This window comes from Balaenoptera ricei, chromosome 1, assembly GCF_028023285.1.
Source record: "Balaenoptera ricei isolate mBalRic1 chromosome 1, mBalRic1.hap2, whole genome shotgun sequence".
Classification (NCBI taxonomy): domain Eukaryota; kingdom Metazoa; phylum Chordata; class Mammalia; order Artiodactyla; family Balaenopteridae; genus Balaenoptera; species Balaenoptera ricei.
Window position 1 is genome coordinate 118,192,018 of NC_082639.1, and position 27,922 is coordinate 118,219,939.

General features: G+C 63.7%; 19 non-coding genes across 19 annotated transcripts; 7 read left to right on the plus strand and 12 right to left on the minus strand.

The window, feature by feature from the left end:
• Nucleotides 1-1,295: 1,295 nt before the first annotated feature.
• On the minus strand, nucleotides 1,296-1,367 carry TRNAE-CUC (transfer RNA glutamic acid (anticodon CUC)). Its single transcript has one exon. It is a non-coding gene; the product is annotated as a tRNA-Glu (tRNA).
• A 274-nt stretch (nucleotides 1,368-1,641) lies between these two features.
• On the minus strand, nucleotides 1,642-1,713 carry TRNAG-UCC (transfer RNA glycine (anticodon UCC)). Its single transcript has one exon. It is a non-coding gene; the product is annotated as a tRNA-Gly (tRNA).
• Nucleotides 1,714-2,558: 845 nt separating this feature from the next.
• TRNAD-GUC (transfer RNA aspartic acid (anticodon GUC)) lies at nucleotides 2,559-2,630 on the minus strand. The gene has a single exon. It is a non-coding gene; the product is annotated as a tRNA-Asp (tRNA).
• A 574-nt stretch (nucleotides 2,631-3,204) lies between these two features.
• Nucleotides 3,205-3,287, plus strand: TRNAL-CAG (transfer RNA leucine (anticodon CAG)). Its single transcript has one exon. It is a non-coding gene; the product is annotated as a tRNA-Leu (tRNA).
• Nucleotides 3,288-4,903: 1,616 nt separating this feature from the next.
• On the plus strand, nucleotides 4,904-4,974 carry TRNAG-GCC (transfer RNA glycine (anticodon GCC)). Its single transcript has one exon. It is a non-coding gene; the product is annotated as a tRNA-Gly (tRNA).
• Nucleotides 4,975-9,113: 4,139 nt separating this feature from the next.
• TRNAE-CUC (transfer RNA glutamic acid (anticodon CUC)) lies at nucleotides 9,114-9,185 on the minus strand. Its single transcript has one exon. It is a non-coding gene; the product is annotated as a tRNA-Glu (tRNA).
• Nucleotides 9,186-9,459: 274 nt separating this feature from the next.
• On the minus strand, nucleotides 9,460-9,531 carry TRNAG-UCC (transfer RNA glycine (anticodon UCC)). The gene has a single exon. It is a non-coding gene; the product is annotated as a tRNA-Gly (tRNA).
• Nucleotides 9,532-10,375: 844 nt separating this feature from the next.
• TRNAD-GUC (transfer RNA aspartic acid (anticodon GUC)) lies at nucleotides 10,376-10,447 on the minus strand. The gene has a single exon. It is a non-coding gene; the product is annotated as a tRNA-Asp (tRNA).
• A 574-nt stretch (nucleotides 10,448-11,021) lies between these two features.
• On the plus strand, nucleotides 11,022-11,104 carry TRNAL-CAG (transfer RNA leucine (anticodon CAG)). Its single transcript has one exon. It is a non-coding gene; the product is annotated as a tRNA-Leu (tRNA).
• A 1,632-nt stretch (nucleotides 11,105-12,736) lies between these two features.
• On the plus strand, nucleotides 12,737-12,807 carry TRNAG-GCC (transfer RNA glycine (anticodon GCC)). The gene has a single exon. It is a non-coding gene; the product is annotated as a tRNA-Gly (tRNA).
• Nucleotides 12,808-16,946: 4,139 nt separating this feature from the next.
• TRNAE-CUC (transfer RNA glutamic acid (anticodon CUC)) lies at nucleotides 16,947-17,018 on the minus strand. Its single transcript has one exon. It is a non-coding gene; the product is annotated as a tRNA-Glu (tRNA).
• Nucleotides 17,019-17,292: 274 nt separating this feature from the next.
• TRNAG-UCC (transfer RNA glycine (anticodon UCC)) lies at nucleotides 17,293-17,364 on the minus strand. Its single transcript has one exon. It is a non-coding gene; the product is annotated as a tRNA-Gly (tRNA).
• An 844-nt stretch (nucleotides 17,365-18,208) lies between these two features.
• Nucleotides 18,209-18,280, minus strand: TRNAD-GUC (transfer RNA aspartic acid (anticodon GUC)). The gene has a single exon. It is a non-coding gene; the product is annotated as a tRNA-Asp (tRNA).
• A 574-nt stretch (nucleotides 18,281-18,854) lies between these two features.
• Nucleotides 18,855-18,937, plus strand: TRNAL-CAG (transfer RNA leucine (anticodon CAG)). Its single transcript has one exon. It is a non-coding gene; the product is annotated as a tRNA-Leu (tRNA).
• A 1,632-nt stretch (nucleotides 18,938-20,569) lies between these two features.
• Nucleotides 20,570-20,640, plus strand: TRNAG-GCC (transfer RNA glycine (anticodon GCC)). Its single transcript has one exon. It is a non-coding gene; the product is annotated as a tRNA-Gly (tRNA).
• A 4,139-nt stretch (nucleotides 20,641-24,779) lies between these two features.
• TRNAE-CUC (transfer RNA glutamic acid (anticodon CUC)) lies at nucleotides 24,780-24,851 on the minus strand. The gene has a single exon. It is a non-coding gene; the product is annotated as a tRNA-Glu (tRNA).
• Nucleotides 24,852-25,125: 274 nt separating this feature from the next.
• TRNAG-UCC (transfer RNA glycine (anticodon UCC)) lies at nucleotides 25,126-25,197 on the minus strand. The gene has a single exon. It is a non-coding gene; the product is annotated as a tRNA-Gly (tRNA).
• Nucleotides 25,198-26,041: 844 nt separating this feature from the next.
• Nucleotides 26,042-26,113, minus strand: TRNAD-GUC (transfer RNA aspartic acid (anticodon GUC)). Its single transcript has one exon. It is a non-coding gene; the product is annotated as a tRNA-Asp (tRNA).
• A 574-nt stretch (nucleotides 26,114-26,687) lies between these two features.
• TRNAL-CAG (transfer RNA leucine (anticodon CAG)) lies at nucleotides 26,688-26,770 on the plus strand. The gene has a single exon. It is a non-coding gene; the product is annotated as a tRNA-Leu (tRNA).
• Nucleotides 26,771-27,922: the final 1,152 nt, after the last annotated feature.

Here is a 27,922-nt window from a genome sequence, read left to right on the forward strand (position 1 = left end):
TGGGATTGCTGGATCATAGGGGACCTCTCCTTTGGCCTCTTTCAACCTCAACCCCTCCTCCCCCCACCCCCGCCGCCACACACACCTGAGACCGGATGGTTTCTCCCGATGAGAGGCGATGTACGTCTCTGGGGCAGTAGAATGCCCCCACCCCATTCGGACCCCGCCTAGCCCCTGTGGCGCGCTCCGTTTCTGTTGTTCTCTTGCCTGCCTCCGACCCACCGCCCCCAGTCCCAACCCACTGGTTAGCCTGACCACCTTGCCGCACAGCACACCAGTCTGGCGCGCTCACCCGCCACCCCACCGCGAAGGGGTCCTCTGCCACCATCTTCCTCGCCCCACAGCCCACTCACACACCCCGCCCTTCCCCCCAGCCTGCAGGCTCGGACCCCTCTCCCCGCCACCTTCCCCTTGTATCCCAGGCCCGACTGTCACATGTCCTGCCCGGAAGTCTCACTTCCGCCAGTGCTCCTCAGACGCACTCCTACTCCAGGCCCACCCCGCCCCCTGATCTGACCCACCCGTACACACGTGCCGGGCCAGGTGCTGCCACCACCCCAAGCTTCTGCTGAGCCCCTGCCTGAGTGGCCAGCCGCTCTCCCGGGCCAGGTCCCCGGCCAGCCCAACACCTCCCGCTCCTGCCCGCGCTCCACCCAGACACCCCAGGCCCTTCCTCGCACCTCCCAGCACGCGGGCCCACCGCCGCCCTCTCTCCATGGGGTCGTTCTGCTCCGTTCCCTAACCCGCGTGGGGTGGCCACCGACCACGGCCACAAACACCTTCATCCCACACTGTCAGCCACCCCCACGGCACCGGCAAGGGCGTTCAGGAAACCTGCTGCGGTGGTGCGAAGCACCCGTCTGCCCACCGGTGCTCCTTTCCACAGGGGATCCGGCTTTGTTAGAAGGCACCGCGTGTGACACCGCCGTCGCCGTCGGCGCTGCCACCGCTGTCGCCGTGGGGGAAAAGCAGTGCTGCTGGAGAGTGCAAACACAGGCGGGGGCGTTTGCTCGTGGCCACGGCCACGGCGGGGAGAGGCGCGGCCCCGGCCACTCGTGTTTGGGGCTGAGGCAAGCGTCCGAAAAGGAAGACACGGGACGTCGAAGGCCTCGAGTGGGCGCGCGCCAGTGCGGCCAAAAGGTTTGGCCGGGGAGGGAGGGTGGAGGTTGCCTGGCAGGGCTTGGGCTGGAGGTGCAGGGCACCGGGCGGCTCTTGTCGGGGCGCCGAGGCCGCGGAGCAAGCGCGGCCTAAAAGTGGGATGTGGACGGTGGGAGGTAGAGAGGAAGAAGAAAGGCTTCCCTGACCGGGAATCGAACCCGGGCCGCGGCGGTGAGAGCGCCGAATCCTAACCACTAGACCACCAGGGAGCGTCAGGCTCTACCACTGCTCCTGCTGGACCCATAGCACCCGCTCGGCGCCACCGTGGCGCCAAGACCCGGCCTTTCCAAGTCCAGCCACGCGCCGCCCCTGGCAATCCACGTGTCCTACCGTCCTTCCTGCTTGCAGCGCCCTCAGAACACTGCGCGCCTGCTTCTCGCACACACAAGAAAAGCCGCTGGGGCCAGCTGGCTCCCTGCTCCCAGCTCTCCCTCACAGGCCCCCGGCCGGCCGCCCGTGGAGCTCGGTAAAAGGGCAGCCCGCTGCGTTGGCCGGGAATCGAACCCGGGTCAACTGCTTGGAAGGCAGCTATGCTCACCACTATACCACCAACGCTGCACAGCCCGGGCCGGCCCGAGACGCCGGCACCGGGCTCGCCCGAGCGCACTCTCGTCGCCGCCGCCTTCTCCTCCTCCTCCTCCTCCTCCTTCTCTTCCGACTCCTCCTCCTTCTCTTCCTCCTCCTACTCCCCTTTCTCTTCCCCGTCCTCCTCCTCCTCCTCCTCAGCCGCCGCCGCCGCCGCCGCCGCCGCTTGGAACAGCCCTGCCCCGACGCCCCGCCGGCCGGCAGCTCTGTGACGTCACAGGCGCCACCAAGGCCCCCCCCCCCCCGCGCCCCACCCGCGCCAGCCCTACGAAGCTGCCCTAGGCCACCGGCCCGACCGCCTCAAGGGGGCGCTCTCGCTGCCTTGCTGCTCCAGGGCCCCTCCGCTCCACGCCGCGGCCCGCCCCCGCCCCCGGGGCACGCGTCTTCCAGACCCCGGCTCGCCAAAGCCCTTCTCCACCGGGCGCTGGGCCAGGCCACTTCCCGCACCGACAGGGCACGCCACTCATCCGCCTCCCACCCGTCCCGGCAGCTGTGCACCTATGCCGCCGTGCACAGCTGCGCAGCTGTGCGTCGCGACGCAAGGAGCCCACTGAGACAGCCACTTTGGGCGGGCCGCAACGTCATCGGGCGCTTGTAGGGTCCAGAGGAGGCCCTCGCTCGGCCCTGGCGACTGAGCGCCCGGCGAGGAGGAAGGGCTGGGCGGCTGGAGGGGGGCGAGGGTGGGCAGGCTGGGCACGCGCTGGCGCCCTGCGCCTCGCTGGAGGGCGGAGGGCGGAGGGAGGAGAAGAAGGGCCCTTGGGAGCCAGGCGGCAGGACAGAGAGCGGCGCCAGCCGCCAAAAGAGGGCGTGTTTGCCTCCCCGTCGGGGAATCGAACCCCGGTCTCCCGCGTGACAGGCGGGGATACTCACCACTATACTAACGAGGACGGCGGCCACCGCCCCCGCGCCCGGCCGCTCTCGGGCTGCCTGCCGACGCCTCCCCCTGCCCTCCGGCCCCCTGCCCACCACGGGCGCCCGGCACGTGCCCGACCCGACCCAACGCCACACCACCCGCGTCCTCCAAAGCGGCAGCCCCCGACCCCGACAGGGACCCGGACCCGCGTGGCCCTGCAGACTCCGAGTGCGCGCTGCCTATTGCCTCCGACGCGGGGATCGCGCCGGGTGGAGGGGGCCCGAGACGCAAAGCAAGGCTGCGAGGAGGGGGTGGGCGCGCGCCGGGCCGTGGCCGGCGAGGAGACGCGCGGGTGGGGGCCGGCGGCAGGGGGCTGGCCCGACGCGGCCCGGCTGCGTCCGGGGCCAGGGCTGGGCGAGGGCGCCACCGCGGCGCAGCCAGGCGCGTCGTCTGGCCGTGCTCCCCGTCGGCCGCCGCGCGCCCGCTCCGTCGCTCACCCAGACGGCCGCGCGCCTGGCGCGGAGCACCGCGTCCCGCCAAGGGCACCGGGGTTCGCGTCGCGTCGGGTCCCAGCCAGCCGAGCGGCCACGCGCACGCCCAGGCCCGCCGTCAGGATGGCCGAGCGGTCTAAGGCGCTGCGTTCAGGTCGCAGTCTCCCCTGGAGGCGTGGGTTCGAATCCCACTCCTGACAAGCCGGCCTTTTGGCCCGCCCGACAAACGCACCCGGCCCTATGGCAGCGCTTTACGGCCTTCCAGTCCGTTCGCGCCTTGCACTCTTGCGGCCTCTCCAAACTCCGGCCCGGACATCCCCGCCTCTCAGACGCGGGACCTTCTCAGCCACGGCCGCGGGCCTGGCAGAAACGGCGCACTAGGAACCCTCCGGCGACTGGCTTTCCGGACAAACGCCCTCCCCGCCAGCTCCTAAGCCCCCTCCTACCTGCACCCGCGCCAGAAAAACCTTCGGTCCTTCGCAGCCCATCTTTCCTCACCTGCTTGCGGCTGCTGCTGCTGCTGCTGGTTTTCCTGCCTGCCTGCCTGCCTTCGTCCCTCCCTCCCACTCCCACTCCCACGCTCCACCCCGCCCCCACCGCCACACGCAGAACGGCCGCGTGTGGAAAGCCCTCCACGCCTGGCCCGCCCTCCGACTTCGGCCTGGTGAACAGCGGGCTCGCTCTCACAGCCTTTCTTCCACTTCCGCCACCAGCAGCTCTCCCTCTTTCCAACATCCTGTCCTTCCCGCCAGCCCCAAAGGCCCGCCTGCCCATTCCATTCCCTCCACAGCCACACCGTCTTGCCGGCCTGTGGTGCGTGCCCTCGGTGCTTTTTCGCCTTGGGACCTTGGCCGGACCACACCTGCCTGCCTGCCTGCCTGCCTGCCTGCCGGGCCGCGTGCAGCCCAGCCTCCTGCTGGCCAGCCAACAGGGGGCCCTCCCTGCACGGGGCCTGGCGCAGGAGTCGCTCCCGGGAACGGTGCTCCAGTGAGTAGTGAGCGGAAGCCCTGGATGCCCTGTCACCCACCACAGACGTCCGGCCCCCAGCCCGGGCCACCCACCTCGGCGCCACAGCGCAAGTCCCTCGGGGAAGCCGCTGCTCCGGCCGGACCCAACCACACCCTGGCGCGCTCCCTCCCTCACCGGGCTGTCCGCGAGCCAGCAGCCAGTCTGCCAAAGTGCTTGTCCTCACAACCAACGCAGCAGAGCGGGACCCCGCGGGAGAGGGGTGGGCCAGAGCGCAGAAGCGAGGCTCAGACACCTTTGGTCTTGTGGCCTGAGCGCCGCTCGGCGACGGCGGCGGCGGTGCCCGGTGTCCATCTCCCACGCTCGCGGTCCCTGCACAGCCCCGAGCTCCGATCCCTGCCCCCGCCCGCCCTCGCACGCCCCGCACCAGCAAGAAAGCCAGCCGCCAGAGGGACTGTGCGTCGGGGCGGGGGGTGGGGGGGGGCGGCTGCTGAGAGGAACGTCGGCGCTCAGCCGCAGCGGCCACGCCTCGCCTGCCCTGACTGGGATTCGGGCGCGGGCCAGGCCGCTTCGGCTCCTGGCTTCCTCTGGCGACACCGACAGTCTCGCGGCGGCCGTGGACGGCAGAGAAAGCGCAGGACGGGCCGAGCACGCCTGCGTCCCTCCGTCCCTCGGTGCTTCCGACCGCCTCGCGCCCTGGGGTCGCCAGCGTGCCCGGAGCCTCTCATTCAGGTGGCCCGTCGGCCTCCTGCTCAAACGGAGCACATGCCCACGGGGCGAGCAGTGACCAGGGTCCGGCGGTTGGCGGCGAGCGCCGCTGGGGCAGCGCCGGGGGCCGGCGGCCATCGGTGCATGGGTGGTTCAGTGGTAGAATTCTCGCCTGCCACGCGGGAGGCCCGGGTTCGATTCCCGGCCCATGCAGCCCCAGCGTCCCCTTTTGGTTCCCGCAGCCCCACAGCGGAGCTGGGCTTCCCCGCTGCCACACTCAAGGCACCGGTCCTGCAACAGCTCGCTCACCACCGCACCTTCCGGCCCCTGTCCTTCCCACGCAGACGCCCCCACCCCACACACACCCGGGAGCCAGGCCTCCGCGACCTGACACCTTGCGGGCTCAGCCACTCTTACGCCCAGACCCCTTCCTTGTCCTTGTTCTCGTCCTTACCCCGACCCCGCTTGTGTCACGCTTTTCACTGTAACGAACACCCCACACTGGCACCCGCACAGCCCAACCTCTTCACCTTTCGCCACGTTTCCAAGCTCTCTGCCTCACTCTGCCCGCACTTCGAAAGTTATACTATGTTTGCACAACCAGGAGCAAGGAAGTTGCCACCTCTGGGAGTGACACATCCCACTTTCCTGGAGAGTCCCCAAAGCGTTCACTTGCACGAGGAGTTCAAAAGAAGTCCACACTATCATCGCAGACTGCACTCTAGATTCATGTTCTGACCCTCGACAGAAATACGTTTCCAACACCGGCCCGCTCCTCCACCACTACTGCCACCACCACCATCAGCACGACAAACACCACCCCCTCCCCTGAACCTCTGCTCCCACCAACAGCGTCAGCCCTCGGGACAGCACCACCGGCACCACCACCTCGGCCTCCACCCTACTCCCACAGACACCCCCGTCCCACCCCCTATCTCCCCACTTTTTCCCCGATCCTTTCCAAATCCTACGTTGTCAAGGATCCTGCCCTTGCCTCTGTCCCGTTGCCCTCCTTTTTTTCCCCTTCGTCGTCTTCTCCTTTTCGTAGCAGTACGGTTGATTTACAATACTGTGTGACTTTCAGGTGTACAGCCAAGTGATTCAGTTATATGTCCTTTTCCAGGTTATTTTCCATTATACGTTATCACGACATATGAATACAGTTCCCTGTGCTGTACAGTAAATCCTTGTTGCTTCTGTGCTTTATGTATAGTATTTCCTCTCTGTTAATCGCAGCTCCGGGTTTTTCCCTGCCCTACACTTTCCCCTTGGGTAACGAACAGTGTGTTTTCTATGTCTGTGGGTCTGTTTCTCTTTGGCACATACATTCGTTTGTAGTACGGTTTAGATGCCACATATCTTTGTGCTTCTCTGCCTGACTTACGTCGTGAAGTGTAATATACTCTAGGTCCATCCTTACTGGTGCAAATGGCAATATCTCACTCTTTTGTATGGCTGAGTAATATTCCACAGTACATACGTACCACGTCGTCCTGTGCCAGCCATCGGTTGGTGGGCACTTGGGTTTTGTCCATGTCTTGGCTGTGGCCCGTAGTGCTGCTGTGAACATGGGGGTGCATGGATCTCTTCAAATGACAGTTTCTCTCCTTTGCCGATGTGCACCCACGATGGGGATTGCTGGATCATATGAGAGCTCATATTTCACCTATTTATTTAGTGTGTTGTTTTTATTTATGCATTTAATATTTATTTATTCATTTACTTATAAGAACTAGTAGCTGTAATTTTGGAGGAAAAGTTGATTAACAATATTGAGTTAGTTTCAGGTGCACAGCAAAGCGGATACTGTCTTCCATGTCTAATATTGTTTCAGATTGCTTTCCATTACAGTTTACTACAGGATATTGAACGTCATTCCCTGTGTTATTCTGGAAATCCTTGCTGCTTATGTCTTTTATATGAAGTACGGTGTATCTGTTCATCGCAGCTCCTAATTTATGTCTCCACCCCTCCCTTTCTCCTCGGGGAACCATCAGTGTGTTTTCTATGTCTGTGAGTCTGTTTCGCTTTTGCACACACATTCTTTTCTATTGTGTTTTAGATTCCACGTATCTTTGTGCTTCTCTGTCAGACTTAACTTCACTAAGCGTAATATTCTCTAGGACCATCCTTATTGTGGCAAGTGGCAATATTTCATTTTCTGAAATGGCTGAGTAATATTCCACAGTACATATATACCGCATCTTTTTCTGTCAGCCAACTGTTGATGGGCACATGGGTTTTTTCTATGTCTTGGCTGCGGCACACAGTGCTGCTACGAACACGGGGGTGCGTGGATCTCCTCAAACAACAGTTTTTCTCTTTGGCGGATGTGTACCCACGACGGGGATTGCTGGATCATCTCTGATGGCTCATGTTCCTCCTGTTTATTTTGTTCGTTGTTTTTATTTACTTACTTACTTACTTACTTACTTACAAGTACTAGTACTTGTGGTTGAAGAAGAAGAGTTGATTAGCAATATTGAGTTAGTTTCAGGTGTACAGCAAAGGGGATACTGTTTTCCATGTCTAATATCGTTTCAGAGTGATTTCCATTACAGGTTATTGCAGGATATTGACTATCACTCCCTGTGTTATTCTGGAAATCCTTGTTGCTTATCTCCTTTATATGAACTACTGTGTATCTGTTCATCGAGCTCCTAATTTATCCCTCCACCCCTCCTTTTTAACTCGGGTAACCATCACTGTGTTTTCTAGGTCTGTGAGTCTGTTTCTGTTTTGCACATAGATTCATTGGTAGTACTTTTTAGATTCCACATATCTTTGTGCTTCTCTGTCGGACCTACTTCACTAAGTGTAATATTCCCTGGGAGCATTCTTGTTGCGGCAAATGGCAACATTTCATTCTTTCTTATTAATGGCTGAGTAATATCCCATAGTACCTATATACCACCTCTTCTTGTACTAGCGACCCGCTGGTGGGCGCTTGGGTTTTTTCCCGTGTCTTGGCTGCTGCAAATAGTGCCGCCGTGAACATGGAGGTGCTTGTGCCTTTTTGCACTCTTGTTTCGTCATTTCCGGGTACGTACCCAGGAGTGGGATTGCTGGATCATAGGGGACCTCTCCTTTGGCCTCTTTCAACCTCAACCCCTCCTCCCCCCACCCCCGCCGCCACACACACCTGAGACCGGATGGTTTCTCCCGATGAGAGGCGATGTACGTCTCTGGGGCAGTAGAATGCCCCCACCCCATTCGGACCCCGCCTAGCCCCTGTGGCGCGCTCCGTTTCTGTTGTTCTCTTGCCTGCCTCCGACCCACCGCCCCCAGTCCCAACCCACTGGTTAGCCTGACCACCTTGCCGCACAGCACACCAGTCTGGCGCGCTCACCCGCCACCCCACCGCGAAGGGGTCCTCTGCCACCATCTTCCTCGCCCCACAGCCCACTCACACACCCCGCCCTTCCCCCCAGCCTGCAGGCTCGGACCCCTCTCCCCGCCACCTTCCCCTTGTATCCCAGGCCCGACTGTCACATGTCCTGCCCGGAAGTCTCACTTCCGCCAGTGCTCCTCAGACGCACTCCTACTCCAGGCCCACCCCGCCCCCTGATCTGACCCACCCGTACACACGTGCCGGGCCAGGTGCTGCCACCACCCCAAGCTTCTGCTGAGCCCCTGCCTGAGTGGCCAGCCGCTCTCCCGGGCCAGGTCCCCGGCCAGCCCAACACCTCCCGCTCCTGCCCGCGCTCCACCCAGACACCCCAGGCCCTTCCTCGCACCTCCCAGCACGCGGGCCCACCGCCGCCCTCTCTCCATGGGGTCGTTCTGCTCCGTTCCCTAACCCGCGTGGGGTGGCCACCGACCACGGCCACAAACACCTTCATCCCACACTGTCAGCCACCCCCACGGCACCGGCAAGGGCGTTCAGGAAACCTGCTGCGGTGGTGCGAAGCACCCGTCTGCCCACCGGTGCTCCTTTCCACAGGGGATCCGGCTTTGTTAGAAGGCACCGCGTGTGACACCGCCGTCGCCGTCGGCGCTGCCACCGCTGTCGCCGTGGGGGAAAAGCAGTGCTGCTGGAGAGTGCAAACACAGGCGGGGGCGTTTGCTCGTGGCCACGGCCACGGCGGGGAGAGGCGCGGCCCCGGCCACTCGTGTTTGGGGCTGAGGCAAGCGTCCGAAAAGGAAGACACGGGACGTCGAAGGCCTCGAGTGGGCGCGCGCCAGTGCGGCCAAAAGGTTTGGCCGGGGAGGGAGGGTGGAGGTTGCCTGGCAGGGCTTGGGCTGGAGGTGCAGGGCACCGGGCGGCTCTTGTCGGGGCGCCGAGGCCGCGGAGCAAGCGCGGCCTAAAAGTGGGATGTGGACGGTGGGAGGTAGAGAGGAAGAAGAAAGGCTTCCCTGACCGGGAATCGAACCCGGGCCGCGGCGGTGAGAGCGCCGAATCCTAACCACTAGACCACCAGGGAGCGTCAGGCTCTACCACTGCTCCTGCTGGACCCATAGCACCCGCTCGGCGCCACCGTGGCGCCAAGACCCGGCCTTTCCAAGTCCAGCCACGCGCCGCCCCTGGCAATCCACGTGTCCTACCGTCCTTCCTGCTTGCAGCGCCCTCAGAACACTGCGCGCCTGCTTCTCGCACACACAAGAAAAGCCGCTGGGGCCAGCTGGCTCCCTGCTCCCAGCTCTCCCTCACAGGCCCCCGGCCGGCCGCCCGTGGAGCTCGGTAAAAGGGCAGCCCGCTGCGTTGGCCGGGAATCGAACCCGGGTCAACTGCTTGGAAGGCAGCTATGCTCACCACTATACCACCAACGCTGCACAGCCCGGGCCGGCCCGAGACGCCGGCACCGGGCTCGCCCGAGCGCACTCTCGTCGCCGCCGCCTTCTCCTCCTCCTCCTCCTCCTCCTTCTCTTCCGACTCCTCCTCCTTCTCTTCCTCCTCCTACTCCCCTTTCTCTTCCCCGTCCTCCTCCTCCTCCTCCTCAGCCGCCGCCGCCGCCGCCGCCGCCGCTTGGAACAGCCCTGCCCCGACGCCCCGCCGGCCGGCAGCTCTGTGACGTCACAGGCGCCACCAAGGCCCCCCCCCCCCGCGCCCGACCCGCGCCAGCCCTACGAAGCTGCCCTAGGCCACCGGCCCGACCGCCTCAAGGGGGCGCTCTCGCTGCCTTGCTGCTCCAGGGCCCCTCCGCTCCACGCCGCGGCCCGCCCCCGCCCCCGGGGCACGCGTCTTCCAGACCCCGGCTCGCCAAAGCCCTTCTCCACCGGGCGCTGGGCCAGGCCACTTCCCGCACCGACAGGGCACGCCACTCATCCGCCTCCCACCCGTCCCGGCAGCTGTGCACCTATGCCGCCGTGCACAGCTGCGCAGCTGTGCGTCGCGACGCAAGGAGCCCACTGAGACAGCCACTTTGGGCGGGCCGCAACGTCATCGGGCGCTTGTAGGGTCCAGAGGAGGCCCTCGCTCGGCCCTGGCGACTGAGCGCCCGGCGAGGAGGAAGGGCTGGGCGGCTGGAGGGGGGCGAGGGTGGGCAGGCTGGGCACGCGCTGGCGCCCTGCGCCTCGCTGGAGGGCGGAGGGCGGAGGGAGGAGAAGAAGGGCCCTTGGGAGCCAGGCGGCAGGACAGAGAGCGGCGCCAGCCGCCAAAAGAGGGCGTGTTTGCCTCCCCGTCGGGGAATCGAACCCCGGTCTCCCGCGTGACAGGCGGGGATACTCACCACTATACTAACGAGGACGGCGGCCACCGCCCCCGCGCCCGGCCGCTCTCGGGCTGCCTGCCGACGCCTCCCCCTGCCCTCCGGCCCCCTGCCCACCACGGGCGCCCGGCACGTGCCCGACCCGACCCAACGCCACACCACCCGCGTCCTCCAAAGCGGCAGCCCCCGACCCCGACAGGGACCCGGACCCGCGTGGCCCTGCAGACTCCGAGTGCGCGCTGCCTATTGCCTCCGACGCGGGGATCGCGCCGGGTGGAGGGGGCCCGAGACGCAAAGCAAGGCTGCGAGGAGGGGGTGGGCGCGCGCCGGGCCGTGGCCGGCGAGGAGACGCGCGGGTGGGGGCCGGCGGCAGGGGGCTGGCCCGACGCGGCCCGGCTGCGTCCGGGGCCAGGGCTGGGCGAGGGCGCCACCGCGGCGCAGCCAGGCGCGTCGTCTGGCCGTGCTCCCCGTCGGCCGCCGCGCGCCCGCTCCGTCGCTCACCCAGACGGCCGCGCGCCTGGCGCGGAGCACCGCGTCCCGCCAAGGGCACCGGGGTTCGCGTCGCGTCGGGTCCCAGCCAGCCGAGCGGCCACGCGCACGCCCAGGCCCGCCGTCAGGATGGCCGAGCGGTCTAAGGCGCTGCGTTCAGGTCGCAGTCTCCCCTGGAGGCGTGGGTTCGAATCCCACTCCTGACAAGCCGGCCTTTTGGCCCGCCCGACAAACGCACCCGGCCCTATGGCAGCGCTTTACGGCCTTCCAGTCCGTTCGCGCCTTGCACTCTTGCGGCCTCTCCAAACTCCGGCCCGGACATCCCCGCCTCTCAGACGCGGGACCTTCTCAGCCACGGCCGCGGGCCTGGCAGAAACGGCGCACTAGGAACCCTCCGGCGACTGGCTTTCCGGACAAACGCCCTCCCCGCCAGCTCCTAAGCCCCCTCCTACCTGCACCCGCGCCAGAAAAACCTTCGGTCCTTCGCAGCCCATCTTTCCTCACCTGCTTGCGGCTGCTGCTGCTGCTGCTGGTTTTCCTGCCTGCCTGCCTGCCTGCCTGCCTGCCTGCCTTCGTCCCTCCCTCCCACTCCCACTCCCACGCTCCACCCCGCCCCCACCGCCACACGCAGAACGGCCGCGTGTGGAAAGCCCTCCACGCCTGGCCCGCCCTCCGACTTCGGCCTGGTGAACAGCGGGCTCGCTCTCACAGCCTTTCTTCCACTTCCGCCACCAGCAGCTCTCCCTCTTTCCAACATCCTGTCCTTCCCGCCAGCCCCAAAGGCCCGCCTGCCCATTCCATTCCCTCCACAGCCACACCGTCTTGCCGGCCTGTGGTGCGTGCCCTCGGTGCTTTTTCGCCTTGGGACCTTGGCCGGACCACACCTGCCTGCCTGCCTGCCTGCCTGCCTGCCGGGCCGCGTGCAGCCCAGCCTCCTGCTGGCCAGCCAACAGGGGGCCCTCCCTGCACGGGGCCTGGCGCAGGAGTCGCTCCCGGGAACGGTGCTCCAGTGAGTAGTGAGCGGAAGCCCTGGATGCCCTGTCACCCACCACAGACGTCCGGCCCCCAGCCCGGGCCACCCACCTCGGCGCCACAGCGCAAGTCCCTCGGGGAAGCCGCTGCTCCGGCCGGACCCAACCACACCCTGGCGCGCTCCCTCCCTCACCGGGCTGTCCGCGAGCCAGCAGCCAGTCTGCCAAAGTGCTTCTCCTCACAACCAACGCAGCAGAGCGGGACCCCGCGGGAGAGGGGTGGGCCAGAGCGCAGAAGCGAGGCTCAGACACCTTTGGTCTTGTGGCCTGAGCGCCGCTCGGCGACGGCGGCGGCGGTGCCCGGTGTCCATCTCCCACGCTCGCGGTCCCTGCACAGCCCCGAGCTCCGATCCCTGCCCCCGCCCGCCCTCGCACGCCCCGCACCAGCAAGAAAGCCAGCCGCCAGAGGGACTGTGCGTCGGGGCGGGGGGTGGGGGGGGGCGGCTGCTGAGAGGAACGTCGGCGCTCAGCCGCAGCGGCCACGCCTCGCCTGCCCTGACTGGGATTCGGGCGCGGGCCAGGCCGCTTCGGCTCCTGGCTTCCTCTGGCGACACCGACAGTCTCGCGGCGGCCGTGGACGGCAGAGAAAGCGCAGGACGGGCCGAGCACGCCTGCGTCCCTCCGTCCCTCGGTGCTTCCGACCGCCTCGCGCCCTGGGGTCGCCAGCGTGCCCGGAGCCTCTCATTCAGGTGGCCCGTCGGCCTCCTGCTCAAACGGAGCACATGCCCACGGGGCGAGCAGTGACCAGGGTCCGGCGGTTGGCGGCGAGCGCCGCTGGGGCAGCGCCGGGGGCCGGCGGCCATCGGTGCATGGGTGGTTCAGTGGTAGAATTCTCGCCTGCCACGCGGGAGGCCCGGGTTCGATTCCCGGCCCATGCAGCCCCAGCGTCCCCTTTTGGTTCCCGCAGCCCCACAGCGGAGCTGGGCTTCCCCGCTGCCACACTCAAGGCACCGGTCCTGCAACAGCTCGCTCACCACCGCACCTTCCGGCCCCTGTCCTTCCCACGCAGACGCCCCCACCCCACACACACCCGGGAGCCAGGCCTCCGCGACCTGACACCTTGCGGGCTCAGCCACTCTTACGCCCAGACCCCTTCCTTGTCCTTGTTCTCGTCCTTACCCCGACCCCGCTTGTGTCACGCTTTTCACTGTAACGAACACCCCACACTGGCACCCGCACAGCCCAACCTCTTCACCTTTCGCCACGTTTCCAAGCTCTCTGCCTCACTCTGCCCGCACTTCGAAAGTTATACTATGTTTGCACAACCAGGAGCAAGGAAGTTGCCACCTCTGGGAGTGACACATCCCACTTTCCTGGAGAGTCCCCAAAGCGTTCACTTGCACGAGGAGTTCAAAAGAAGTCCACACTATCATCGCAGACTGCACTCTAGATTCATGTTCTGACCCTCGACAGAAATACGTTTCCAACACCGGCCCGCTCCTCCACCACTACTGCCACCACCACCATCAGCACGACAAACACCACCCCCTCCCCTGAACCTCTGCTCCCACCAACAGCGTCAGCCCTCGGGACAGCACCACCGGCACCACCACCTCGGCCTCCACCCTACTCCCACAGACACCCCCGTCCCACCCCCTATCTCCCCACTTTTTCCCCGATCCTTTCCAAATCCTACGTTGTCAAGGATCCTGCCCTTGCCTCTGTCCCGTTGCCCTCCTTTTTTTCCCCTTCGTCGTCTTCTCCTTTTCGTAGCAGTACGGTTGATTTACAATACTGTGTGACTTTCAGGTGTACAGCCAAGTGATTCAGTTATATGTCCTTTTCCAGGTTATTTTCCATTATACGTTATCACGACATATGAATACAGTTCCCTGTGCTGTACAGTAAATCCTTGTTGCTTCTGTGCTTTATGTATAGTATTTCCTCTCTGTTAATCGCAGCTCCGGGTTTTTCCCTGCCCTACACTTTCCCCTTGGGTAACGAACAGTGTGTTTTCTATGTCTGTGGGTCTGTTTCTCTTTGGCACATACATTCGTTTGTAGTACGGTTTAGATGCCACATATCTTTGTGCTTCTCTGCCTGACTTACGTCGTGAAGTGTAATATACTCTAGGTCCATCCTTACTGGTGCAAATGGCAATATCTCACTCTTTTGTATGGCTGAGTAATATTCCACAGTACATACGTACCACGTCGTCCTGTGCCAGCCATCGGTTGGTGGGCACTTGGGTTTTGTCCATGTCTTGGCTGTGGCCCGTAGTGCTGCTGTGAACATGGGGGTGCATGGATCTCTTCAAATGACAGTTTCTCTCCTTTGCCGATGTGCACCCACGATGGGGATTGCTGGATCATATGAGAGCTCATATTTCACCTATTTATTTAGTGTGTTGTTTTTATTTATGCATTTAATATTTATTTATTCATTTACTTATAAGAACTAGTAGCTGTAATTTTGGAGGAAAAGTTGATTAACAATATTGAGTTAGTTTCAGGTGCACAGCAAAGCGGATACTGTCTTCCATGTCTAATATTGTTTCAGATTGCTTTCCATTACAGTTTACTACAGGATATTGAACGTCATTCCCTGTGTTATTCTGGAAATCCTTGCTGCTTATGTCTTTTATATGAAGTACGGTGTATCTGTTCATCGCAGCTCCTAATTTATGTCTCCACCCCTCCCTTTCTCCTCGGGGAACCATCAGTGTGTTTTCTATGTCTGTGAGTCTGTTTCGCTTTTGCACACACATTCTTTTCTATTGTGTTTTAGATTCCACGTATCTTTGTGCTTCTCTGTCAGACTTAACTTCACTAAGCGTAATATTCTCTAGGACCATCCTTATTGTGGCAAGTGGCAATATTTCATTTTCTGAAATGGCTGAGTAATATTCCACAGTACATATATACCGCATCTTTTTCTGTCAGCCAACTGTTGATGGGCACATGGGTTTTTTCTATGTCTTGGCTGCGGCACACAGTGCTGCTACGAACACGGGGGTGCGTGGATCTCCTCAAACAACAGTTTTTCTCTTTGGCGGATGTGTACCCACGACGGGGATTGCTGGATCATCTCTGATGGCTCATGTTCCTCCTGTTTATTTTGTTCGTTGTTTTTATTTACTTACTTACTTACTTACTTACTTACAAGTACTAGTACTTGTGGTTGAAGAAGAAGAGTTGATTAGCAATATTGAGTTAGTTTCAGGTGTACAGCAAAGGGGATACTGTTTTCCATGTCTAATATCGTTTCAGAGTGATTTCCATTACAGGTTATTGCAGGATATTGACTATCACTCCCTGTGTTATTCTGGAAATCCTTGTTGCTTATCTCCTTTATATGAACTACTGTGTATCTGTTCATCGAGCTCCTAATTTATCCCTCCACCCCTCCTTTTTAACTCGGGTAACCATCACTGTGTTTTCTAGGTCTGTGAGTCTGTTTCTGTTTTGCACATAGATTCATTGGTAGTACTTTTTAGATTCCACATATCTTTGTGCTTCTCTGTCGGACCTACTTCACTAAGTGTAATATTCCCTGGGAGCATTCTTGTTGCGGCAAATGGCAACATTTCATTCTTTCTTATTAATGGCTGAGTAATATCCCATAGTACCTATATACCACCTCTTCTTGTACTAGCGACCCGCTGGTGGGCGCTTGGGTTTTTTCCCGTGTCTTGGCTGCTGCAAATAGTGCCGCCGTGAACATGGAGGTGCTTGTGCCTTTTTGCACTCTTGTTTCGTCATTTCCGGGTACGTACCCAGGAGTGGGATTGCTGGATCATAGGGGACCTCTCCTTTGGCCTCTTTCAACCTCAACCCCTCCTCCCCCCACCCCCGCCGCCACACACACCTGAGACCGGATGGTTTCTCCCGATGAGAGGCGATGTACGTCTCTGGGGCAGTAGAATGCCCCCACCCCATTCGGACCCCGCCTAGCCCCTGTGGCGCGCTCCGTTTCTGTTGTTCTCTTGCCTGCCTCCGACCCACCGCCCCCAGTCCCAACCCACTGGTTAGCCTGACCACCTTGCCGCACAGCACACCAGTCTGGCGCGCTCACCCGCCACCCCACCGCGAAGGGGTCCTCTGCCACCATCTTCCTCGCCCCACAGCCCACTCACACACCCCGCCCTTCCCCCCAGCCTGCAGGCTCGGACCCCTCTCCCCGCCACCTTCCCCTTGTATCCCAGGCCCGACTGTCACATGTCCTGCCCGGAAGTCTCACTTCCGCCAGTGCTCCTCAGACGCACTCCTACTCCAGGCCCACCCCGCCCCCTGATCTGACCCACCCGTACACACGTGCCGGGCCAGGTGCTGCCACCACCCCAAGCTTCTGCTGAGCCCCTGCCTGAGTGGCCAGCCGCTCTCCCGGGCCAGGTCCCCGGCCAGCCCAACACCTCCCGCTCCTGCCCGCGCTCCACCCAGACACCCCAGGCCCTTCCTCGCACCTCCCAGCACGCGGGCCCACCGCCGCCCTCTCTCCATGGGGTCGTTCTGCTCCGTTCCCTAACCCGCGTGGGGTGGCCACCGACCACGGCCACAAACACCTTCATCCCACACTGTCAGCCACCCCCACGGCACCGGCAAGGGCGTTCAGGAAACCTGCTGCGGTGGTGCGAAGCACCCGTCTGCCCACCGGTGCTCCTTTCCACAGGGGATCCGGCTTTGTTAGAAGGCACCGCGTGTGACACCGCCGTCGCCGTCGGCGCTGCCACCGCTGTCGCCGTGGGGGAAAAGCAGTGCTGCTGGAGAGTGCAAACACAGGCGGGGGCGTTTGCTCGTGGCCACGGCCACGGCGGGGAGAGGCGCGGCCCCGGCCACTCGTGTTTGGGGCTGAGGCAAGCGTCCGAAAAGGAAGACACGGGACGTCGAAGGCCTCGAGTGGGCGCGCGCCAGTGCGGCCAAAAGGTTTGGCCGGGGAGGGAGGGTGGAGGTTGCCTGGCAGGGCTTGGGCTGGAGGTGCAGGGCACCGGGCGGCTCTTGTCGGGGCGCCGAGGCCGCGGAGCAAGCGCGGCCTAAAAGTGGGATGTGGACGGTGGGAGGTAGAGAGGAAGAAGAAAGGCTTCCCTGACCGGGAATCGAACCCGGGCCGCGGCGGTGAGAGCGCCGAATCCTAACCACTAGACCACCAGGGAGCGTCAGGCTCTACCACTGCTCCTGCTGGACCCATAGCACCCGCTCGGCGCCACCGTGGCGCCAAGACCCGGCCTTTCCAAGTCCAGCCACGCGCCGCCCCTGGCAATCCACGTGTCCTACCGTCCTTCCTGCTTGCAGCGCCCTCAGAACACTGCGCGCCTGCTTCTCGCACACACAAGAAAAGCCGCTGGGGCCAGCTGGCTCCCTGCTCCCAGCTCTCCCTCACAGGCCCCCGGCCGGCCGCCCGTGGAGCTCGGTAAAAGGGCAGCCCGCTGCGTTGGCCGGGAATCGAACCCGGGTCAACTGCTTGGAAGGCAGCTATGCTCACCACTATACCACCAACGCTGCACAGCCCGGGCCGGCCCGAGACGCCGGCACCGGGCTCGCCCGAGCGCACTCTCGTCGCCGCCGCCTTCTCCTCCTCCTCCTCCTCCTCCTTCTCTTCCGACTCCTCCTCCTTCTCTTCCTCCTCCTACTCCCCTTTCTCTTCCCCGTCCTCCTCCTCCTCCTCCTCAGCCGCCGCCGCCGCCGCCGCCGCCGCTTGGAACAGCCCTGCCCCGACGCCCCGCCGGCCGGCAGCTCTGTGACGTCACAGGCGCCACCAAGGCCCCCCCCCCCCGCGCCCCACCCGCGCCAGCCCTACGAAGCTGCCCTAGGCCACCGGCCCGACCGCCTCAAGGGGGCGCTCTCGCTGCCTTGCTGCTCCAGGGCCCCTCCGCTCCACGCCGCGGCCCGCCCCCGCCCCCGGGGCACGCGTCTTCCAGACCCCGGCTCGCCAAAGCCCTTCTCCACCGGGCGCTGGGCCAGGCCACTTCCCGCACCGACAGGGCACGCCACTCATCCGCCTCCCACCCGTCCCGGCAGCTGTGCACCTATGCCGCCGTGCACAGCTGCGCAGCTGTGCGTCGCGACGCAAGGAGCCCACTGAGACAGCCACTTTGGGCGGGCCGCAACGTCATCGGGCGCTTGTAGGGTCCAGAGGAGGCCCTCGCTCGGCCCTGGCGACTGAGCGCCCGGCGAGGAGGAAGGGCTGGGCGGCTGGAGGGGGGCGAGGGTGGGCAGGCTGGGCACGCGCTGGCGCCCTGCGCCTCGCTGGAGGGCGGAGGGCGGAGGGAGGAGAAGAAGGGCCCTTGGGAGCCAGGCGGCAGGACAGAGAGCGGCGCCAGCCGCCAAAAGAGGGCGTGTTTGCCTCCCCGTCGGGGAATCGAACCCCGGTCTCCCGCGTGACAGGCGGGGATACTCACCACTATACTAACGAGGACGGCGGCCACCGCCCCCGCGCCCGGCCGCTCTCGGGCTGCCTGCCGACGCCTCCCCCTGCCCTCCGGCCCCCTGCCCACCACGGGCGCCCGGCACGTGCCCGACCCGACCCAACGCCACACCACCCGCGTCCTCCAAAGCGGCAGCCCCCGACCCCGACAGGGACCCGGACCCGCGTGGCCCTGCAGACTCCGAGTGCGCGCTGCCTATTGCCTCCGACGCGGGGATCGCGCCGGGTGGAGGGGGCCCGAGACGCAAAGCAAGGCTGCGAGGAGGGGGTGGGCGCGCGCCGGGCCGTGGCCGGCGAGGAGACGCGCGGGTGGGGGCCGGCGGCAGGGGGCTGGCCCGACGCGGCCCGGCTGCGTCCGGGGCCAGGGCTGGGCGAGGGCGCCACCGCGGCGCAGCCAGGCGCGTCGTCTGGCCGTGCTCCCCGTCGGCCGCCGCGCGCCCGCTCCGTCGCTCACCCAGACGGCCGCGCGCCTGGCGCGGAGCACCGCGTCCCGCCAAGGGCACCGGGGTTCGCGTCGCGTCGGGTCCCAGCCAGCCGAGCGGCCACGCGCACGCCCAGGCCCGCCGTCAGGATGGCCGAGCGGTCTAAGGCGCTGCGTTCAGGTCGCAGTCTCCCCTGGAGGCGTGGGTTCGAATCCCACTCCTGACAAGCCGGCCTTTTGGCCCGCCCGACAAACGCACCCGGCCCTATGGCAGCGCTTTACGGCCTTCCAGTCCGTTCGCGCCTTGCACTCTTGCGGCCTCTCCAAACTCCGGCCCGGACATCCCCGCCTCTCAGACGCGGGACCTTCTCAGCCACGGCCGCGGGCCTGGCAGAAACGGCGCACTAGGAACCCTCCGGCGACTGGCTTTCCGGACAAACGCCCTCCCCGCCAGCTCCTAAGCCCCCTCCTACCTGCACCCGCGCCAGAAAAACCTTCGGTCCTTCGCAGCCCATCTTTCCTCACCTGCTTGCGGCTGCTGCTGCTGCTGCTGGTTTTCCTGCCTGCCTGCCTGCCTGCCTGCCTGCCTGCCTTCGTCCCTCCCTCCCACTCCCACTCCCACGCTCCACCCCGCCCCCACCGCCACACGCAGAACGGCCGCGTGTGGAAAGCCCTCCACGCCTGGCCCGCCCTCCGACTTCGGCCTGGTGAACAGCGGGCTCGCTCTCACAGCCTTTCTTCCACTTCCGCCACCAGCAGCTCTCCCTCTTTCCAACATCCTGTCCTTCCCGCCAGCCCCAAAGGCCCGCCTGCCCATTCCATTCCCTCCACAGCCACACCGTCTTGCCGGCCTGTGGTGCGTGCCCTCGGTGCTTTTTCGCCTTGGGACCTTGGCCGGACCACACCTGCCTGCCTGCCTGCCTGCCTGCCTGCCGGGCCGCGTGCAGCCCAGCCTCCTGCTGGCCAGCCAACAGGGGGCCCTCCCTGCACGGGGCCTGGCGCAGGAGTCGCTCCCGGGAACGGTGCTCCAGTGAGTAGTGAGCGGAAGCCCTGGATGCCCTGTCACCCACCACAGACGTCCGGCCCCCAGCCCGGGCCACCCACCTCGGCGCCACAGCGCAAGTCCCTCGGGGAAGCCGCTGCTCCGGCCGGACCCAACCACACCCTGGCGCGCTCCCTCCCTCACCGGGCTGTCCGCGAGCCAGCAGCCAGTCTGCCAAAGTGCTTCTCCTCACAACCAACGCAGCAGAGCGGGACCCCGCGGGAGAGGGGTGGGCCAGAGCGCAGAAGCGAGGCTCAGACACCTTTGGTCTTGTGGCCTGAGCGCCGCTCGGCGACGGCGGCGGCGGTGCCCGGTGTCCATCTCCCACGCTCGCGGTCCCTGCACAGCCCCGAGCTCCGATCCCTGCCCCCGCCCGCCCTCGCACGCCCCGCACCAGCAAGAAAGCCAGCCGCCAGAGGGACTGTGCGTCGGGGCGGGGGGTGGGGGGGGGCGGCTGCTGAGAGGAACGTCGGCGCTCAGCCGCAGCGGCCACGCCTCGCCTGCCCTGACTGGGATTCGGGCGCGGGCCAGGCCGCTTCGGCTCCTGGCTTCCTCTGGCGACACCGACAGTCTCGCGGCGGCCGTGGACGGCAGAGAAAGCGCAGGACGGGCCGAGCACGCCTGCGTCCCTCCGTCCCTCGGTGCTTCCGACCGCCTCGCGCCCTGGGGTCGCCAGCGTGCCCGGAGCCTCTCATTCAGGTGGCCCGTCGGCCTCCTGCTCAAACGGAGCACATGCCCACGGGGCGAGCAGTGACCAGGGTCCGGCGGTTGGCGGCGAGCGCCGCTGGGGCAGCGCCGGGGGCCGGCGGCCATCGGTGCATGGGTGGTTCAGTGGTAGAATTCTCGCCTGCCACGCGGGAGGCCCGGGTTCGATTCCCGGCCCATGCAGCCCCAGCGTCCCCTTTTGGTTCCCGCAGCCCCACAGCGGAGCTGGGCTTCCCCGCTGCCACACTCAAGGCACCGGTCCTGCAACAGCTCGCTCACCACCGCACCTTCCGGCCCCTGTCCTTCCCACGCAGACGCCCCCACCCCACACACACCCGGGAGCCAGGCCTCCGCGACCTGACACCTTGCGGGCTCAGCCACTCTTACGCCCAGACCCCTTCCTTGTCCTTGTTCTCGTCCTTACCCCGACCCCGCTTGTGTCACGCTTTTCACTGTAACGAACACCCCACACTGGCACCCGCACAGCCCAACCTCTTCACCTTTCGCCACGTTTCCAAGCTCTCTGCCTCACTCTGCCCGCACTTCGAAAGTTATACTATGTTTGCACAACCAGGAGCAAGGAAGTTGCCACCTCTGGGAGTGACACATCCCACTTTCCTGGAGAGTCCCCAAAGCGTTCACTTGCACGAGGAGTTCAAAAGAAGTCCACACTATCATCGCAGACTGCACTCTAGATTCATGTTCTGACCCTCGACAGAAATACGTTTCCAACACCGGCCCGCTCCTCCACCACTACTGCCACCACCACCATCAGCACGACAAACACCACCCCCTCCCCTGAACCTCTGCTCCCACCAACAGCGTCAGCCCTCGGGACAGCACCACCGGCACCACCACCTCGGCCTCCACCCTACTCCCACAGACACCCCCGTCCCACCCCCTATCTCCCCACTTTTTCCCCGATCCTTTCCAAATCCTACGTTGTCAAGGATCCTGCCCTTGCCTCTGTCCCGTTGCCCTCCTTTTTTTCCCCTTCGTCGTCTTCTCCTTTTCGTAGCAGTACGGTTGATTTACAATACTGTGTGACTTTCAGGTGTACAGCCAAGTGATTCAGTTATATGTCCTTTTCCAGGTTATTTTCCATTATACGTTATCACGACATATGAATACAGTTCCCTGTGCTGTACAGTAAATCCTTGTTGCTTCTGTGCTTTATGTATAGTATTTCCTCTCTGTTAATCGCAGCTCCGGGTTTTTCCCTGCCCTACACTTTCCCCTTGGGTAACGAACAGTGTGTTTTCTATGTCTGTGGGTCTGTTTCTCTTTGGCACATACATTCGTTTGTAGTACGGTTTAGATGCCACATATCTTTGTGCTTCTCTGCCTGACTTACGTCGTGAAGTGTAATATACTCTAGGTCCATCCTTACTGGTGCAAATGGCAATATCTCACTCTTTTGTATGGCTGAGTAATATTCCACAGTACATACGTACCACGTCGTCCTGTGCCAGCCATCGGTTGGTGGGCACTTGGGTTTTGTCCATGTCTTGGCTGTGGCCCGTAGTGCTGCTGTGAACATGGGGGTGCATGGATCTCTTCAAATGACAGTTTCTCTCCTTTGCCGATGTGCACCCACGATGGGGATTGCTGGATCATATGAGAGCTCATATTTCACCTATTTATTTAGTGTGTTGTTTTTATTTATGCATTTAATATTTATTTATTCATTTACTTATAAGAACTAGTAGCTGTAATTTTGGAGGAAAAGTTGATTAACAATATTGAGTTAGTTTCAGGTGCACAGCAAAGCGGATACTGTCTTCCATGTCTAATATTGTTTCAGATTGCTTTCCATTACAGTTTACTACAGGATATTGAACGTCATTCCCTGTGTTATTCTGGAAATCCTTGCTGCTTATGTCTTTTATATGAAGTACGGTGTATCTGTTCATCGCAGCTCCTAATTTATGTCTCCACCCCTCCCTTTCTCCTCGGGGAACCATCAGTGTGTTTTCTATGTCTGTGAGTCTGTTTCGCTTTTGCACACACATTCTTTTCTATTGTGTTTTAGATTCCACGTATCTTTGTGCTTCTCTGTCAGACTTAACTTCACTAAGCGTAATATTCTCTAGGACCATCCTTATTGTGGCAAGTGGCAATATTTCATTTTCTGAAATGGCTGAGTAATATTCCACAGTACATATATACCGCATCTTTTTCTGTCAGCCAACTGTTGATGGGCACATGGGTTTTTTCTATGTCTTGGCTGCGGCACACAGTGCTGCTACGAACACGGGGGTGCGTGGATCTCCTCAAACAACAGTTTTTCTCTTTGGCGGATGTGTACCCACGACGGGGATTGCTGGATCATCTCTGATGGCTCATGTTCCTCCTGTTTATTTTGTTCGTTGTTTTTATTTACTTACTTACTTACTTACTTACTTACAAGTACTAGTACTTGTGGTTGAAGAAGAAGAGTTGATTAGCAATATTGAGTTAGTTTCAGGTGTACAGCAAAGGGGATACTGTTTTCCATGTCTAATATCGTTTCAGAGTGATTTCCATTACAGGTTATTGCAGGATATTGACTATCACTCCCTGTGTTATTCTGGAAATCCTTGTTGCTTATCTCCTTTATATGAACTACTGTGTATCTGTTCATCGAGCTCCTAATTTATCCCTCCACCCCTCCTTTTTAACTCGGGTAACCATCACTGTGTTTTCTAGGTCTGTGAGTCTGTTTCTGTTTTGCACATAGATTCATTGGTAGTACTTTTTAGATTCCACATATCTTTGTGCTTCTCTGTCGGACCTACTTCACTAAGTGTAATATTCCCTGGGAGCATTCTTGTTGCGGCAAATGGCAACATTTCATTCTTTCTTATTAATGGCTGAGTAATATCCCATAGTACCTATATACCACCTCTTCTTGTACTAGCGACCCGCTGGTGGGCGCTTGGGTTTTTTCCCGTGTCTTGGCTGCTGCAAATAGTGCCGCCGTGAACATGGAGGTGCTTGTGCCTTTTTGCACTCTTGTTTCGTCATTTCCGGGTACGTACCCAGGAGTGGGATTGCTGGATCATAGGGGACCTCTCCTTTGGCCTCTTTCAACCTCAACCCCTCCTCCCCCCACCCCCGCCGCCACACACACCTGAGACCGGATGGTTTCTCCCGATGAGAGGCGATGTACGTCTCTGGGGCAGTAGAATGCCCCCACCCCATTCGGACCCCGCCTAGCCCCTGTGGCGCGCTCCGTTTCTGTTGTTCTCTTGCCTGCCTCCGACCCACCGCCCCCAGTCCCAACCCACTGGTTAGCCTGACCACCTTGCCGCACAGCACACCAGTCTGGCGCGCTCACCCGCCACCCCACCGCGAAGGGGTCCTCTGCCACCATCTTCCTCGCCCCACAGCCCACTCACACACCCCGCCCTTCCCCCCAGCCTGCAGGCTCGGACCCCTCTCCCCGCCACCTTCCCCTTGTATCCCAGGCCCGACTGTCACATGTCCTGCCCGGAAGTCTCACTTCCGCCAGTGCTCCTCAGACGCACTCCTACTCCAGGCCCACCCCGCCCCCTGATCTGACCCACCCGTACACACGTGCCGGGCCAGGTGCTGCCACCACCCCAAGCTTCTGCTGAGCCCCTGCCTGAGTGGCCAGCCGCTCTCCCGGGCCAGGTCCCCGGCCAGCCCAACACCTCCCGCTCCTGCCCGCGCTCCACCCAGACACCCCAGGCCCTTCCTCGCACCTCCCAGCACGCGGGCCCACCGCCGCCCTCTCTCCATGGGGTCGTTCTGCTCCGTTCCCTAACCCGCGTGGGGTGGCCACCGACCACGGCCACAAACACCTTCATCCCACACTGTCAGCCACCCCCACGGCACCGGCAAGGGCGTTCAGGAAACCTGCTGCGGTGGTGCGAAGCACCCGTCTGCCCACCGGTGCTCCTTTCCACAGGGGATCCGGCTTTGTTAGAAGGCACCGCGTGTGACACCGCCGTCGCCGTCGGCGCTGCCACCGCTGTCGCCGTGGGGGAAAAGCAGTGCTGCTGGAGAGTGCAAACACAGGCGGGGGCGTTTGCTCGTGGCCACGGCCACGGCGGGGAGAGGCGCGGCCCCGGCCACTCGTGTTTGGGGCTGAGGCAAGCGTCCGAAAAGGAAGACACGGGACGTCGAAGGCCTCGAGTGGGCGCGCGCCAGTGCGGCCAAAAGGTTTGGCCGGGGAGGGAGGGTGGAGGTTGCCTGGCAGGGCTTGGGCTGGAGGTGCAGGGCACCGGGCGGCTCTTGTCGGGGCGCCGAGGCCGCGGAGCAAGCGCGGCCTAAAAGTGGGATGTGGACGGTGGGAGGTAGAGAGGAAGAAGAAAGGCTTCCCTGACCGGGAATCGAACCCGGGCCGCGGCGGTGAGAGCGCCGAATCCTAACCACTAGACCACCAGGGAGCGTCAGGCTCTACCACTGCTCCTGCTGGACCCATAGCACCCGCTCGGCGCCACCGTGGCGCCAAGACCCGGCCTTTCCAAGTCCAGCCACGCGCCGCCCCTGGCAATCCACGTGTCCTACCGTCCTTCCTGCTTGCAGCGCCCTCAGAACACTGCGCGCCTGCTTCTCGCACACACAAGAAAAGCCGCTGGGGCCAGCTGGCTCCCTGCTCCCAGCTCTCCCTCACAGGCCCCCGGCCGGCCGCCCGTGGAGCTCGGTAAAAGGGCAGCCCGCTGCGTTGGCCGGGAATCGAACCCGGGTCAACTGCTTGGAAGGCAGCTATGCTCACCACTATACCACCAACGCTGCACAGCCCGGGCCGGCCCGAGACGCCGGCACCGGGCTCGCCCGAGCGCACTCTCGTCGCCGCCGCCTTCTCCTCCTCCTCCTCCTCCTCCTTCTCTTCCGACTCCTCCTCCTTCTCTTCCTCCTCCTACTCCCCTTTCTCTTCCCCGTCCTCCTCCTCCTCCTCCTCAGCCGCCGCCGCCGCCGCCGCCGCCGCTTGGAACAGCCCTGCCCCGACGCCCCGCCGGCCGGCAGCTCTGTGACGTCACAGGCGCCACCAAGGCCCCCCCCCCCCGCGCCCCACCCGCGCCAGCCCTACGAAGCTGCCCTAGGCCACCGGCCCGACCGCCTCAAGGGGGCGCTCTCGCTGCCTTGCTGCTCCAGGGCCCCTCCGCTCCACGCCGCGGCCCGCCCCCGCCCCCGGGGCACGCGTCTTCCAGACCCCGGCTCGCCAAAGCCCTTCTCCACCGGGCGCTGGGCCAGGCCACTTCCCGCACCGACAGGGCACGCCACTCATCCGCCTCCCACCCGTCCCGGCAGCTGTGCACCTATGCCGCCGTGCACAGCTGCGCAGCTGTGCGTCGCGACGCAAGGAGCCCACTGAGACAGCCACTTTGGGCGGGCCGCAACGTCATCGGGCGCTTGTAGGGTCCAGAGGAGGCCCTCGCTCGGCCCTGGCGACTGAGCGCCCGGCGAGGAGGAAGGGCTGGGCGGCTGGAGGGGGGCGAGGGTGGGCAGGCTGGGCACGCGCTGGCGCCCTGCGCCTCGCTGGAGGGCGGAGGGCGGAGGGAGGAGAAGAAGGGCCCTTGGGAGCCAGGCGGCAGGACAGAGAGCGGCGCCAGCCGCCAAAAGAGGGCGTGTTTGCCTCCCCGTCGGGGAATCGAACCCCGGTCTCCCGCGTGACAGGCGGGGATACTCACCACTATACTAACGAGGACGGCGGCCACCGCCCCCGCGCCCGGCCGCTCTCGGGCTGCCTGCCGACGCCTCCCCCTGCCCTCCGGCCCCCTGCCCACCACGGGCGCCCGGCACGTGCCCGACCCGACCCAACGCCACACCACCCGCGTCCTCCAAAGCGGCAGCCCCCGACCCCGACAGGGACCCGGACCCGCGTGGCCCTGCAGACTCCGAGTGCGCGCTGCCTATTGCCTCCGACGCGGGGATCGCGCCGGGTGGAGGGGGCCCGAGACGCAAAGCAAGGCTGCGAGGAGGGGGTGGGCGCGCGCCGGGCCGTGGCCGGCGAGGAGACGCGCGGGTGGGGGCCGGCGGCAGGGGGCTGGCCCGACGCGGCCCGGCTGCGTCCGGGGCCAGGGCTGGGCGAGGGCGCCACCGCGGCGCAGCCAGGCGCGTCGTCTGGCCGTGCTCCCCGTCGGCCGCCGCGCGCCCGCTCCGTCGCTCACCCAGACGGCCGCGCGCCTGGCGCGGAGCACCGCGTCCCGCCAAGGGCACCGGGGTTCGCGTCGCGTCGGGTCCCAGCCAGCCGAGCGGCCACGCGCACGCCCAGGCCCGCCGTCAGGATGGCCGAGCGGTCTAAGGCGCTGCGTTCAGGTCGCAGTCTCCCCTGGAGGCGTGGGTTCGAATCCCACTCCTGACAAGCCGGCCTTTTGGCCCGCCCGACAAACGCACCCGGCCCTATGGCAGCGCTTTACGGCCTTCCAGTCCGTTCGCGCCTTGCACTCTTGCGGCCTCTCCAAACTCCGGCCCGGACATCCCCGCCTCTCAGACGCGGGACCTTCTCAGCCACGGCCGCGGGCCTGGCAGAAACGGCGCACTAGGAACCCTCCGGCGACTGGCTTTCCGGACAAACGCCCTCCCCGCCAGCTCCTAAGCCCCCTCCTACCTGCACCCGCGCCAGAAAAACCTTCGGTCCTTCGCAGCCCATCTTTCCTCACCTGCTTGCGGCTGCTGCTGCTGCTGCTGGTTTTCCTGCCTGCCTGCCTGCCTGCCTGCCTGCCTGCCTTCGTCCCTCCCTCCCACTCCCACTCCCACGCTCCACCCCGCCCCCACCGCCACACGCAGAACGGCCGCGTGTGGAAAGCCCTCCACGCCTGGCCCGCCCTCCGACTTCGGCCTGGTGAACAGCGGGCTCGCTCTCACAGCCTTTCTTCCACTTCCGCCACCAGCAGCTCTCCCTCTTTCCAACATCCTGTCCTTCCCGCCAGCCCCAAAGGCCCGCCTGCCCATTCCATTCCCTCCACAGCCACACCGTCTTGCCGGCCTGTGGTGCGTGCCCTCGGTGCTTTTTCGCCTTGGGACCTTGGCCGGACCACACCTGCCTGCCTGCCTGCCTGCCTGCCTGCCGGGCCGCGTGCAGCCCAGCCTCCTGCTGGCCAGCCAACAGGGGGCCCTCCCTGCACGGGGCCTGGCGCAGGAGTCGCTCCCGGGAACGGTGCTCCAGTGAGTAGTGAGCGGAAGCCCTGGATGCCCTGTCACCCACCACAGACGTCCGGCCCCCAGCCCGGGCCACCCACCTCGGCGCCACAGCGCAAGTCCCTCGGGGAAGCCGCTGCTCCGGCCGGACCCAACCACACCCTGGCGCGCTCCCTCCCTCACCGGGCTGTCCGCGAGCCAGCAGCCAGTCTGCCAAAGTGCTTCTCCTCACAACCAACGCAGCAGAGCGGGACCCCGCGGGAGAGGGGTGGGCCAGAGCGCAGAAGCGAGGCTCAGACACCTTTGGTCTTGTGGCCTGAGCGCCGCTCGGCGACGGCGGCGGCGGTGCCCGGTGTCCATCTCCCACGCTCGCGGT